Source organism: Coenobita brevimanus, chromosome 67 (genome assembly GCF_032717465.1).
Source record: "Coenobita brevimanus isolate Jiangsu-jjx chromosome 67, ASM3271746v2, whole genome shotgun sequence".
In the NCBI taxonomy this organism is placed as follows: Eukaryota; Metazoa; Arthropoda; class Malacostraca; order Decapoda; family Coenobitidae; genus Coenobita; species Coenobita brevimanus.
In genome coordinates, this window is record NC_137020.1 from 30,588,433 (window position 1) to 30,601,145 (window position 12,713).

Here is a 12,713-nt window from a genome sequence, read left to right on the forward strand (position 1 = left end):
AAAACAATATGTAGAAAGACAGTAATTAAAACAGGATGAAAGTATGGAGAGTAAGTGGAAAAATTATACTAATTTAAAAACAATGATAGAGGTGAACCTGTGTAGTTTGAAAGTAATACATTGTAGAGCGAAATAAAAGCAATTAGGAGAGATTTGAAATGTGCAACAGTGAGGTAGAACATGGAATAACTGAAAAAAAGGGTGAATTATGAAAATGTTAAATGGAAATGAAATAATTGTGAGAAAAACGATATAAACAAATGAAAATGTGCACTTACTGTGTAGACAATGAGGTGATAAACAGAAAAACAGTGAGGCTGAAATGTGCAGTTACAAATGTGGGAATAAGTATGATGATGATGATTAAAGCAGATAAAAAAAATGTAGGGTGAGGACAACAGCCACTGACTAAAAACCAAAACTGTGATATTGTGCAAGAATTTTGAGTGACAGTTACTGATCATCAACTAACATTTTGAGAAACTGGAGGTTGATCCAAACTGTAGTGCTGGATATAAGTGACTATACTCTTTTGACTATAACTTGGCCTAAAATTGCCATCTCTCCACCTTTACTGAGAGTTTCAACAATATATTAATATAAAATAAAGCGCTAGTCGCAAAGTATTTTGAAATTGATGTAGAGCTGTTGTACCGTCTTCCTTAGCCATCGGGTTACGTGAAATAAGCCGCAAAAGGGTGAAAATCTGGGCCAAGTTATGATGAAAAGAGTATAATCAGTCGGACTCTGAAACTGAATGTAAAACAAAAAAGAAAAAACAAACTAGAACTTAAACTATGACTTACACCTACCAATGTACTTAATGTGATGATATAATGGTAATAAATCAATGAACAGTAAGGCCATATTGTTTAAACTGATGGCTATGTGACGGTGACAGTAAGATTAGAAACTGGTTGATCAGTGTGGTGGGAAAGTTCTTTGAAGATGTTGAAAAAAATGGTACCATGACTGATACTAGGTCGAAAGCATGGTTAAAAAAAAAAAATGATACCATGACTGATGCTAGGTCAAAAGCATGGTTGAGCAGTTAATGGAAAATTAGGAATGAAAATGGTGAACGTTCTTGGGAAAAATAAAACTGTATGACGGAATTGTGGTGAACTGTTAATTTATTTTGGAAGGAAAGCTTTGCGAGAGGGGGGAAATAATATGTGTCGAATATTTGAGAGAGATGTTGAGAATACACTGTCAGGATGATATCAGGCACCTATTCCTCTTCTGTTAATTCTGTATATGGCACAGTAATATTCTCATGTTCGTTTTTAATGGACGCACTGACAGTGTAAATGACATATGAGAATGATGAGGCTTCTTGTGTTATATATAAGGAAGTGCTTGGGAATCTGGAGAGAGAGAGAGAGAGAGAGAGAGAGAGAGAGAGAGAGAGAGAGAGAATTAGTCTCCATTTTCTACAGTTAAACGGTTGAAATATTAGTCTCCCTGCACATGTATACTGTTTTAGTAGTAAGATTTGTGTATACAAGAAACCAATCTTCCCACAGAAAGTAAATCTGACGTATTCTGTTGCATTTCAAGAGTTTGGAACATGTAAAAAATTCCTATATATGTAACGCATGTTCTGAAATACAAATGAATACAGTATTAGGATTTGTCTTTCATTTCATATTCCCGCCCTCATTCAAAATAAAACATATCTTTTCAGATCGATTGTTTTGTGAAGAGCACTAGACGACTTTATTATGATATTCCGACGAAGGTATAAGAGAGAGAGAGAGAGAGAGAGAGAGAGAGAGATCAGTTTCACTATACCACCATTAGCGGGGGTGGGGGACCGAAGGCAGAAACACCTACGAATTTTTAGGTAATACACCCTTCTTCGGCACCAGAAGCTAAAATAAGTAAATAAAATAGAACTATGCGGAAACTTCAGGGTTATCACATGGAGATTCGCTAAAGTCGCCAAAGTATGCGGAAATGGAGCACTTTTGCAATACTTTGTGAATGGCAGACGGACAGGGCCATTCCTTACACACACCTTGACTCCTAGAAACACAGTAGGTCATACTGCCACCGTGTTGAATGGGTAGATTAAACAGCTGAGAATAATGCTACCATACAGTGCACTTCCCGAACCACTGAAGAGAAAGAGGCTTAGAATAGTGCTCATTTAATGCACCAGGCTCATTGAGACAGTTTTCGCAAAGTCCCAATCTCTCCCTAGCCTAGAGTACGATTCAAAACAGTTCATGATACAGCTGGTCACTTTTGCCCATAGCCTCTACGTCCCGGATGAGGAAATGAATAACTAGATGGCAGAAAGAATTCTGTAAGACCATACTTTTTGGCAAAGTTTGTTTTCCCTTTGTCCCACTTCATCCAGCTGGGCAAATGCTCTTTCCCTGATTGATAAGTGACCAAGAAACTCCATCCATCCATCCTTCAAATGTAAACTTGCATGGTCCACATCTGACTGCAGTGTCTTTTACCATTAAGACAGCTTACACCACCAGGTGTCTTTGTTACTGAATGTAGAATTGTCCAAAGATAATATTATACTAGTGTGAAACAGTATTTGGTGGATGCCCATGACAGGAATAATTGTTAAGAAATTGACTGGGAAGCAACGAAAACAGTTGCCATTCTGTGTTTCACAGTATCTTGCAACTACGTTAAAGGACCCAGTGACCTTTTAAATAAGCAATTTAATATCCACCAGCCACTATGATTATACATAGAGACTGCTATAATTTTAATTTGTGTAGTATTGAAGACTATAGATTCATTAAAGAATGCGCAGCCATAGCAGAAAACTGAAACATTTTATTTTGTTGTGCTTAAATCACATGAAAAACAATAACCTTGGTATAAAAAGAACAAAGTACGTGATAATGATTTATTTAGAAATATTTTTATTGACAGTGGAGATTGCATCAGCTTTTTTTTCATCAGTTTTGAATGACACCGCCTCCTTCAGCGTCGGTTTCGTTAAGTGGTGGCGTGGTAGAGCCGTCTCTCCAATTTTTCTTCGTTGGTGTAGATACCGTGGATTTCTGCCGCTGTGGTCCATCCAGAAGTGAGCTAGGTAAGAATGTGAATACGTTTATAAGTTATTCAAGCTTGCAAAATACCTGTGTTCTTGGATCGAAGTAAGGAAGATATGTGTGAGCGTCCCGGCCTCTGCTGATCTCCACCGCCATTTTACCTCCGCGGACACAACAGTACTTGGAATTCTTCACGCCACTCCCACAGCTATTTATTGCTCCTAAACACAATCATGCCCTCATGTATGCAGTTGATGTAAGTTATGTCGGTATTAAGGAGATATGTAAGAGAATATTATGCTGTAGTAGGTATTAATGAAGGAGATAATGAAGCACATGGCCGAGCTTTTTCCTAGTGAGGCATGTTGAGGCCTAAGGGAGATATGATGCTGTAACGAATTTAGGAGAAGAGAGTATGATTTCGAGTTCAGCCGTTTTGGTGAAGTAACATTACAGTATATATTGTAATGTTGGGTACTTGACATGGAAAATTGGTGTCAATATTTCGTCACTATTTTTTTTAATTGAAGGAAGTACATTCTAGTGAATTAGTAGTACCGTTTAAAGACTTTCGGAATTTAGGGTACTTTACGTGGAAAATGGGACTGAAAATATTGCAGTTTTTTTTTTTTTTTAACCCCCCCCCACGGGCTCATGTTGAGGTGTTGCAGGAAATTTGATGATCAGTAGCAACCAGGTAGAAAGGATGAGGATGAGGTAAGAGTAAACCATTACAGTATAGTCAAGGCATGGTTAAAATCAGGTACAACTTGGCCTTGCTCAGTTCTTAGAAGGCTGGGTAAAGGAGTTGATGGTCATTTTCCAGAAGCATTTCAACTCATACTCAAGTGGTTCTATATGTTTTGCGATAATGTGGTCATATGAAGGCTGGTAATGAGTACTAGCAAAATTTTCTCTTACCTCCCAGACAAGCTGAAGTCCTTCCATCTGATGGACTTTTGTTTCTGTCTCTCTCTCTCTAGTTCCAGACAGGAATTTTAAAGGAATTGTAAGCATATTTTTTGAGTGGGAAAATCATATCCCTTCAGCCCCCCCCCTCCCCGCCCCCCCTTTTTTTCCTACTTTTTTTTTTTTTTTTATCCCTTCCTGAATCAAATCATGTAGGGTTGGAACGATAAGATTTAAAATTACCCCATGGGATTGGAAGGGATAAATTCTGTCAGACAGGTCCGTCAATAGGTCTTGCAGTGCTGGCCATAAGTTTTGGGGCAAAAACACGGGAAATTTAAACATCTTTATCAAAACGAATGAAAATAATGGTAAAAATTAACTGGCTCACATGTACTTTAATATATCAAACCCATGTGTAGGATTAATTATTGTAATATAAACTCATCCAACAACCTTACCAAATCAGACCAAGCCAAACTAGACCTAATAACCGGTACAAGACAAAACTAACCTAACAACAAAACAAGCCTAACCAGCACAAAACTTAGCTTACTTACTAAAGCTAAACCAAACCTAACCTAACCAAGACAAAACTAACCTAACCTAACCAAAAAAACTAACCTGAACAACCAAACTAAACCAAGTTAAAACTAACCTAACCAAGACAGAACCTAAGTCAAGAAATGAGGAACTTTTATTGTAATACATAGCGCCGTTCAGGAACACCAAATTTGTGGATATGGTGTAATTCATGGCAGAATAATTGCATTTCTGGAATATGGGCGTCAGCTTTACGGTAGACTGTATCCATGTAGAATAATTCTGTAAGTCATGCATATCAGTTTTAAGTAAAAATATTTATTATTGCAATGCAAGTAGATTCCATGACGAGCCATGTATTTGTACTAATTCCATCTTAATATGTGCATAAAAGTTACACCACAGTAGTATTGGGAGGCTTCATGCCTTCAATTTAGGCTCCACATGCGCTACTTGTACAGTATAGCACGGTACAATTCAGTGAATTCAGTGCAGGAAGATGCTGCAAGTCTTACAACATTGAGAACACGATTTCTTGACTCTGAGGTAGTCTTCTGGAAAATTATTTACTTTTGTAGTGAGAATATTTACTCTAAACTATTTCAGCCATTCAGATTTAGAGGTGCAGGGAAGTTTGATATTGAGGGCAATGCCGTAGCTCAGTTACTTCCAGGTTTTCATCTTTTTGCATCTTATTACGTCTAGCTCACAGGGGGAGAAAAACCGCTGTGACTATGTCTTTTCTACAGTATTTCTTCATGATGAGCATAATTTTCAAGCGTTAAAGTATTAACTCAGTATTCGAGATGTAGTGATGGAAGTTTTAGGCCAGGGTAAAGAAAGAGTAATCGGGCGACAGCAGTGATCTCATGTAAACTACTGTATGGTATACAGTACTTTCCGTTTTTGAGTGATGGAAGTTTTAGGCCAGGGTAAAGATTTAGTAATCGGGCGACAGTAGTGGTCTCGTATAAACTAGGGTATACAGTACTTTTTTTTTTTTTTTTTTTTTTTTTAAATCAAAATAGGGTATTTTAAGCTTAAAATATTTCTCAGTGCATCACAGCCATTTAAAAGTCGAGGAGAAAGTCTGGATTATGTAGATCGTTGATTTAATGGTTTCTCGGACGTGGTCGCACGTATTCATCATATCCCTGATCAAGAAATTAGTATAATCATGGATTCGTGACTAAATGGTCATGAAAGCACAACTTTGACCTTTAAAGAGACGTGTTCTCGTGTGTGTGTGTGTGTGTGTGTGTGTGTGTGTGTGCGTGCGTGCGTGCGTGCGTGCGTGTGCGCGCGTATTGCTAGACACCTTAACCCCAATAAGGGGTGGCCACAAACAAATCACCTCCATGTCGCCCTGTCCCCCGCCATTTCACTGCCCTACCCCCAGCACACACCCCTATATATATATATATATACCTAGAGTAATTTACTTGGGATTTGGTTTTGTTGGCAAACGAGAAAGGACGTGACAGGTGTTGGTAAAAGAGAGGTACGCAGAAAAATGACCGAGGGAGGGATATGAAACAAGGAATGCTTGGGATCTTGTTCAGTATTATACCTTATAGGCTAGTTGCCAGAAAGTTACAAAGTCCATGAACGTCCTTTGCGATGTTACCTATCTGTTTGTTTCGATTGTTCATGAATACCTACCTAGGCTTCTTCTACTCTTTTATTGATGGACGTGTTTGTTCAAAATTATGCTTGGAATGAGAAATACTGTAAAAAGTAGTTTTTACCTGCAAAAAGCCATGTTTCCGCCCGGGATCGAACCGGGGACCTTGCGCGTGTGAGGCGCACGTGATAACCACTACACTACGGAAACTTAAGATTATGAGAAATGCAGTAATAATAAAGAGCTATTTTTCTTCTGAAGTCTCGAAAAATACCACATTAAGTAGGCTAAATAATGTGGAGGCAGGTAAGACATTGGAAGATATGTCCATGAAAGAGCGTCATAGTTACAAATTTTATATTTTACTATATGTCTGGAAGGGAAACTTTTCCGCAACTTCCTAGATGCGCACAACATACTTTTCGTAATGATGATTGGTCTTTCCTGCATTTAAGGACGATTTGCGTCTTATTATTATTTATTTATTTTTTTCGGAAATATTACCTCGAGTGTGTCGAGCAATATGCCTCCGTGGCACAATCGGTTAGCGCGTTCGGCTGTTAACCGAAAGGTTGGTGGTTCGAGCCCACCCGGGGGCGTTGCATTTTGTTTGCTCAGACTTGAATTAGAGAAAAGGATGGACAGGTGTGGGGGCAAAAAATGAGAATATATTACACAGCTTTATTACGTGTTGCCAGTCTGTCTGTCGCATTGTACTCTACTCCCAGCCTTAACATTTTTACGACGAGGATGACATTATATTATTTGCTATCCCCAGACGAGTTTATTCGACCTAAGGACTTCTTGTGTTTTAGGGAACATATAAGCTGTATCTAACGCGTATAGTCCGAAAAATTTCCCATTTGAAAATAACCAGATTTAAATTTTCAAGACCATCGGTTTGAAGGAGTTAATACATCTTCGCATCCTACATCTCTGCAGTACAGATGTATAGCACATACTATACATTTCCTAATTTAATTCAACTCAGTGTAGAGTCCATTCATTGTATATTGAATTTCAGGTTTCGGTACCGTTAGTTCAAAGAATAATACACCCTTACTGAAATTCTGTTTGTTGGGAGTATACCGCCGTTTAGGCCCGATTTTGATCCTCTTCACGTGTAAACAGGGCTAGCTTGTAATGTGTGTGTGTGCGCGCGCGCGCGCCTTATTATTTGGACTTCTTGAGCCTTTAGAGTTTAGAGGTTTCAGTCTTACAGTAGCCTGCCCTACTAGCTGTCCCGTATAAAGTCTACGGAGTTTTGGTCGAGTTCTTCACCAAGCATAGCTTCAAAGTAGGGACGTAATTTTAAACTGGGCCAGCGTCATGGAGCTGAAAATTGTGTTGAGAAATATAACGCCATTGTAGAATTAATTTGTAACAGCCTGTTCAATAAACTGCAAAAATCCCTCCTCTCAGGTACGGAGCAGAGTGGCGCAGTGGAAGCGTGCTGGGCCCATAACCCAGAGGTCCGTAGATCGAAACTACGCTCTGCTACACGAAATTTTTTTCAGTAAGTGGTTGAGTTACATTTTCTGCCCAGTGCAGGTAACTTTACACTTAACGAATTGACGGTAAGTATACAATAGGTGGAAGGAGGTTGTGAACGGTATGTTGTGTTTTGCAGTACAGATTTTACCTTTTGGGTGTTGTTACCTATACTCTTTTACAGAATGGTGTCCAGGGATTACAGTTTTTGGAATGGATCCATAAGATACGCAAAATTTAGCTGAACGCAGATGAATACTTTCATTGCTTCCAGATCTTGAAACCACATTTAGGCTAGGGAGAAATGTAAACAAAAGCCGTGCGTCTGGCAGCGCGCAGTGCCCCTGGTCGGCTAAATATTGGTCTCGTGTTCCCTACGATATCTCCCTCTCTTCCTACGTGAAAACCCTTTCAAGAGTCAAACAGGGTAGTGTTGGCCTTAAATCCATCGGGTTCACATTTAGATGAGCTTTGGCCTTAAAACCATCGGGTTCACACTTAGATGAGCCTGGGGTTACAAGTCCTACTACTGTACAGTCCATTTGTAGCTTTCAAACTAATCAAATATATCTCACATCCTAGGGAGTATGTAAGTTTTAACATACACAGAGAGTCAGGATGCACACAGAGGTCATTATTCTCATGAGTTAACCCTTTGAATCTGGGTGACGTCCTTTTAGTTAATATTAGTAGTTACTTTTAGTTTGTTGCTGCTGCCAGACTATTTTATATAGCTTAAGTGCTGTTGTCTTGAAGGGGTTTGTAAATGCTATATCTAATCCCTTGGAAGTCTATCCCAATAATTCCTCTGGAGATGGGAAGAATATAATGACTTCCCCAAGCTGAGTCGGTTAAGGAGGCTCACTAACATGTTTTCCTTAGTGATTTATGTGATGCATCTTCGTCTATTATCTTGTCATCTGAATCATTTCAGTAGTGGGAGTTTGTTTAAATAACAGAGAATGTGCCATAGAAATAGTGTGGTAAGGAGGGGTGCTAGGGGGTATCCTTAAGTGATGAAAGTACAGGCAGAAAGTTATATCATTGCCTTTTGAACACAATACAGTTATTCTTAAAAACATTGTGTACAGAATCTCAAGGAATACAAGATGAATTTTAGCTTAAGAACTGTGTTTGGAATTAGTGGATAAGATCTAATACGTACAGTGTAAATAATGTATACTGGCACCGTGTGTGCAATATTTATTGCTGTGTAATATAGTATTTTTCAGTCATTTTTTTAAACTTATAAAAGTATAAATTTTAAAGGCTGTGATTCAGTGATAAGGAGCATCATGCAGGATATGCTGTTGGAGCTTTTTTTTTTACTTTTGTTGCTGACCATCAGTATCATAAATATGGTACGTGTACTGTTCTATAATGAAGAACATTAGAGAGGATAATTGCAGTAGGCCGGTTGGCCCATACTAGGCAGCTCCTAGAAGAGTAAACGAACTACTAGAATGAGATAAGGATAGCAAAGAAGGTGGCTCTCCCCCGCCTTCTTAACCCTCCAGCCGAAGCCGGCAGGAAAAAGAAAGAACACCACAGTATAGAATTACTGGCTTGGACATTTTATAGGAAAGTGTGAAAGGAGAAAGAGACTATCATAGTGTAACCTGAAAAGGAAAAAGAATGAATTAGTAGTGGTTATAAGATTTTTTTTTTTCTATACCCGCCCCTTATTAGTCATATGCTTATCTAGCCTATTCTTGAAACTAGTGGTAGAGGCAGCAACATCTTTACTAGGTAGCTTATTCCGTTCGTCTACTACCCTATTGCCAAACCAATTTCTACCAATTTCCTTACTAAAACGGAATTTTTCTAGTTCTTACCTGTATGCTCACTTTCAGTACCTAGTTAATTTTTATCCCCTTCATCCACTTAAACACCTCAGGTAAGTCTCCCCTTACTCCACGCCTCTCAGTGAGTGCAGTTTTAGTATTTTTTAGTCTGTCTTCATATGACAGGTTCCGAGCATCATGTATCATTTTGAGGTAAATGATGTATAAATTTGAGGTAAATGATGACCAAGGAAGAAAATGCAAATTACCCCGAAACTGGGAAGTTATTCTGGAAAGAGGTGCGGAAATGTAAAAGTGACAGCAGAAAGAAATGTGAGTGTGATGGATGTAAGTGGTAGCTTATTAACCCTTGGGGATGAAGACCAGATGGAAAGAATATTTTGAAAGCCTGATGAATGGGAATAGAGAGCGCAGAACGACTGTAAACATGATTGGTTTTGGAGGTGTGCAGAGAAGTAATGCAGTGCCAGGAAACGTGACACTCGCATAGGTGAAGAACGTTGTGAAGCGGCTGAAAAATGGGAAAACAGCTTGGGTTGATGAGGTGTATGAAGAGATGATTAAGTGTAGTGGAGAGAGCGGAATGAAGTGCTTGTTGATGTGTAAGAAGTCATGGATGAGTGAAACTGTGCCAGCAGAGTGGAAAAAGGCTGTGATTGTACCCCTGTACAAAAATTAAGGTGAGTGAAGTATAGGAATTATCGTGGCTTAAGTTTATTGAGCGTTACAGGGAAGTTATATGGAAGAATTATTATAAAGTAAGAGAAATATCAGAAGACGTAGTGAGCGATGAACAGGGTGGCTTTAGGAGTGGCAGGGGATGCGTAGATCAAATACTTGCAGTGAGAAAGATAGTGGAGAAGGCTTGTGAGGACTATAAGGTGTTTATGGCTTTTATAGATTTGGAAAAAGCATACGACAAAATAAACAGGATTGTGGAATAATTTTGCTCATGTACGGTGTACTGTAGATGTAAGCTGCTAGGTCCTGTCAAGTTTTTATGATGGTAGTGAGGCATGTGTAAGGGTAAATGGGCATCTGAGTGAATGGTTCACGATCATTGTGGGCATGCGACAAGGTTGTATGATGTCCCTATGGTTGTTATATATATATATATATATATATGGATGGGGTGATGAGATAAGTAATAACACGAGTAATGGGGAGAGGGATGGCGTTGGTAATGAATGGTGATGGATGGAATATCTCAATTTTGTTATATGCAGATGATGCACTGCTGCTTGCACATACCGGACAGGAACTTGGTAGACTAGAGCAGTTTTGTAGATGTTTGTGAGCGTCGTGCCTAGGAAGTAAATGTAGAAAAGAGTAAAGTGGTGGTTATCGAGAGAGAAGGAGATTCCAAGTGTGATATTACAGTGAGTGGAGAGTGGAATTGGTGCGAGTTCAAACACCTGGGTACAGTTATAGAAAAGAAAAAAATGCGTAAAAGAAGTGGAACGTACGGTGACAGCAAGGAAGGAAAGTAGCTGGTGCTATGCGGGCCTTGATAAGAGACGGGGGCTCACGAGTGTTGCAGCTGCACTAGGCTTGCATGAAGGAGTGTTAGTGCGAACTTTAACGTACGGATGTGAGACTATGGTGTGGCATGAAAATGAAAAGTCAAGAGTGTGAACAGTGGAGATGGGACTGCTGAGGAATGTATGTGGAGTACAGAGAGTGGATAGGATACGAAAAGTAATTCGTGAAAGATGCGGAGTGAGAAGTCTGTGGACACCAGAATCGAAGAATGTACTGAGATGGTATGGACATATGGAGAGAATGGATAACAAGAGAATGGTGAAAAAGGTATATCTGAGCGAATTTGAAGGAGGGAGGAGACGAGCAAGACCAAGGAGAAGGTGGAGGGATGTGGTGAATGAGTGTGTGAGGAAGAGATTTGAAAGTCGGTGAGGCTAGGGGACTGTCAAGAGATCGAGCTGGCTGGGTGAATGTAGTGAGAAGAAGCGCATGATCAGGGATTTAGCATCCTTTTTCAGTGTGACAACGTTCGGATTGACTCTCGGATACATTTATGTGAAGCTACTGAATGTGGTTTAAGTTTTTTGCTTATCAGATAGAGCCAGGATTCTTGGGGTTTGAATTATGAATGAACGGAAGCGTCGCCCATTGGATTGGGCACTCTTAGGCTGTCTGAACGTTGCTGCTCCTCACCCTGCCCTAGGATGGGAAAGGTCTTGATGATGATGTACGGTACACTTCTATAATTCAGAATCTCGGTTCTTTACAGTCTTTTATCAGCTCGTGACAAACATCATTTAGATTATAAGAGACCGCAACAATTGCTATAGAAGTTGATGGTTAATGCTAATGCTGATTCATAATATGTATATGTGCTATGATATAGGCTCTACTATACAGTATAATTACAGTAAGTAGTGGAACAGAAGTTAGTGTCATTAGAAAATTATTCTGCTGTACAATAGTGTGTGTATAATATTTTAGAAGGCATTATGTACTAATAAAGAATACTGACATATTACAGGATAATGTTTGGATTACCATTCTGAAGACAAGACTGAGGAAACAGAAGAGGTGACAGAAAATGGTGCAGACATCAAAACTGGTGCCATCTTCGTGGTGATATTAGGATACAGCTGGTTATGCACGGGGCTATCCCACAGGTCAGTGCTACTCACACAGTTAAAATGATAAGCATTTTTGCTATTGGTGTTATGTCTTGTTTTTCATGTTGCATAGGTCAGGCGGGTTCACGTGATATTACTCCTCCTTGCTCTTCAGTGCCAGCTCTCACTAATACCTCTGGATCTAAGATGGTCTGTCAGATTGCTGAAATAGGCATTAGCACCAATTGAACACAGGATAGAAAGGTAAACTGCCGATCCCGTATGACCCCTTTTGAGGTATAGTGACCCAACTCCAGGCTACAGTAGTCCAGTACATTGCAGAGTAGGTGACCAAGCTGTATCAGTTGATGTTATTACTGTACATGCTGTAAAGCCTTCAGCCACCTCTTAGGGATCGAATAGTATACTTCCCTTGATGACCTTATGTACCAGAAAAACCTCCAGTCACTTCATAAGGACCAGACTTGTGGTAGATCATCACTCCTACTGGGTTGTTCTGACCATTAGACCAAGCACTAAAATACATCTCAGAATGCATCCCCACAGAAATGTCCGTTGTAGAAAAATACAATACAGTACAGCGTATGGAAGAAGAAGAAGAATAGAAAAGGATGAAAGATATCAATATCCAGAGGGTTTTAAACAGGAATGAGGGGGGAAAAATGTCTCATGCCCTCTCACTGTAACACCTGATCCTCTCTCTCAC

The 12,713-nt window shown here is 39.4% G+C and overlaps 3 non-coding genes across 3 annotated transcripts; 2 read left to right on the forward strand and 1 right to left on the reverse strand.

Moving 5' to 3' along the window:
- Positions 1-6,239: 6,239 nt before the first annotated feature.
- TRNAV-CAC (transfer RNA valine (anticodon CAC)) lies at positions 6,240-6,312 on the reverse strand. The gene has a single exon. It is a non-coding gene; the product is annotated as a tRNA-Val (tRNA).
- Positions 6,313-6,627: 315 nt separating this feature from the next.
- TRNAN-GUU (transfer RNA asparagine (anticodon GUU)) lies at positions 6,628-6,701 on the forward strand. Its single transcript has one exon. It is a non-coding gene; the product is annotated as a tRNA-Asn (tRNA).
- An 829-nt stretch (positions 6,702-7,530) lies between these two features.
- On the forward strand, positions 7,531-7,602 carry TRNAM-CAU (transfer RNA methionine (anticodon CAU)). The gene has a single exon. It is a non-coding gene; the product is annotated as a tRNA-Met (tRNA).
- The last annotated feature ends 5,111 nt before the right edge of the window (positions 7,603-12,713 follow it).